Here is a 2647-nt window from a genome sequence, read left to right as displayed (position 1 = left end):
ATTATCTTCTGTGTCTGTATTTATTGGTTTCCCTTTTCTTTGTTGAAGAGGGTCTGTGCAATCCTTCTGCCTAGTCCGCCATCTTGCCCCGCCTCCGAAGTTCTCTCTCTTGATCTGGAGCCTGCATCTAGTTCATCATCATCTGACCTCTGTTCTTGGGATGTGAGATAACAGCTTATTGTCTGACCTGATTCACCAACTTCCACAGCCTTGCGAGAGACATCAGTTGTCACCTGAGCTGCCTGTTTGGGTTTGTTGGTCCCCGAAACCACGTGAGTGAGGAAAACCCTCCAGATTGATGCATAATCCATGGAGTTGGGCCTTGTTAGTGTCAACAACCACATGAACCACTTCCTTGGTGATTCGTGAGCTCTGTGCGACCTTACAGCAAGTTAAGACAAGAGGGAGAGTACTGAGGGGAGGAGAGGTAGTTGATGCTAGGGATGATGGAGTGGAATATCAGTTCGGGAAAGTCGGACATTTGGAACATCTTTAACCTCCGCCTCATCAGCCTTGTACTGATCCTTCATAAAGAAATTATTTGAGCAGTAACTGTTCCAGAGAGATATATAAAAATCTTTGGAGAGCTGTGATATATTACCCAAATGTGACAGAAATACTGACAATTTCTACTGTTAGCTCCAGGCATTTTCATTTTCAGTTCTATCTTACAGCAATTTTTGACACAAACTAAGTCATAAAGGGCATGAGTTTTATCATCAACCAGATGGAGGTTCAAATCTTGGTTCACCACATAAATATCAGATAATAGGGGTAAATACATCATGGTATCTCCAAAAAAATGAAACCCTGTGTAGCCATTAAGAAATATCTGCAAAATTTAAAGGCTGTCTGCATATAGTATTGTGCATTAAAAAACCCACTGATGTCAAGTCTATTGTGACTCATAGTGACTCTACAGCACAGAGTAGAACCGCTCCATAGAATTTCAAAGGCCTTAGTCTTTACAGAAGCAGACTGCCCCATCTTTCTTCTACAGAAATCCTGGCGGGTTCCAACTGCTGACCTTTTGGTTAGCAGCTGAGTTCTTAAGCACTGTGCTTCCAGATCTGCTTCATTAGCCATTAGAAAGATGCAAATCAAAACCACAACAGAGATACCATCTCACCCCCCTTAGAATGTCAATGATAAAAAACAAAACACACACACACACAGAGAAAAAACCACAATAGGTGCATAATTTTAAAAAATCTAAAACTCTATGAAAAGGAGATAGGATAAATATTGATAAAAAACAGAGGAATGTTGTATAACTGTTAACAATGAGACAAACCCATATGTCCTTATATGTGTTGTTGTTATTAGGTGCAGTTGAGTTGGTTCTGACTCATATCAACCCTGCGTACAACAGACAAAGCACAACCTCACAATCTCTGCTATGTCTGAGTCCATTGTTACAGCCACTGTGTCAATCCATCTCACTGAGGGTCTTCCTCTTTGTTGCTGACTTTTCAAAGTTGTTTCCCCACATGGGCAACCAGCTAGATTTTTATACTCCACACTAACCAATCATTACATGCAGGCTGCTCTAGGTGAGCTGAGGCAAAGTGGCTCTCTTTAGCTAATAAATATACTATAAATCTAAGTGTTTACATACTAAATTATTGATGGCTGTTCCCTTTGGGGAATGAGATTGGGAGAAGTGAAAAGTAAACCTTTTACTTTTGTCTTAAATATTTTTTTCACTGAGTCTTAATTCTTTGACATTAAGAATTTTAAAATTAAAAATATATTAACATTTATACATTCTGTTACTAGCTAAGGAGCCCTGGTGGCTTAGCGGTTAAGAAGTTGGCCACTAACCAAAAGGTCAGTAGTTTGAATTCACCAGCCTCTCAGGGAAACATTTATTAAAAGCTTATTAGTGCCTAAGCCATTTGACTGCTAACCAGAAGGTTGGTGCTTCAAAGCCATCAGCCACTCCACGGAAGGAAGACTGGGCAATCTACTTCTGTAGAGATTTACTGCCTCGGAAACCCAAAGGGGATCATTATGAGTTGGATTTGACTCAATGGCAGTGAGTTTGGTTTGGTTTTGCTTTACCCTTTCAGCAGAAATAAAGATGTGGTAGTCTACTTCCATAAAAATCCGCTCCGCCCCCCAACAAAACCCAAAAAACCAAACTCACTGCCATTGAGTCGGTCCTGACTCATAGAGACCTCTTCTTGGTTTCTGAGGCAGTAGCTCTATGGAAGTAGATTGCCCAGTCTTCCTTCTGAGGAGTGGCTAGTGAGTTTGAACTGCCTGCCTTCTGGTTAGCAGTCAAATGTCTTAGGCATTACACCACCAGAGCTCATGCCTCGGAAACCCTCTGAAGCAGTTCTTCTGTGTCCTACAGGGTTGTTATGAGTCAGAATACACTCAACTGCAACAGGTTTGGTTTTATTTCCAGCATAAAGTAGGTTTGTAGAAAAACTGAACAGATGTCATCTTGGAGAAACTGAAGGCCTTCCATGCTTTTCTTGGTTAGAGCTTCAAGTCACCAATCAATCAACAAACATTTATTGAAAGTTTATTATGTGTTAGGAGTTATACTGCATGCTGAGGATGTGAACATAAGCAGAATAAGCCACTTGCTCTTGAGTGAGAGAGTGAAAAAAGACTGAACATTTTTTTTTTTTTTAAT

This window comes from Orycteropus afer, unplaced genomic scaffold (genome assembly GCF_000298275.1).
Source record: "Orycteropus afer afer isolate SDZICR_OR568_19922 unplaced genomic scaffold, OryAfe1.0 scaffold00007, whole genome shotgun sequence".
Taxonomy (NCBI): Eukaryota; Metazoa; Chordata; class Mammalia; order Tubulidentata; family Orycteropodidae; genus Orycteropus; species Orycteropus afer.
This window is presented reverse-complemented; position numbering follows the sequence as displayed.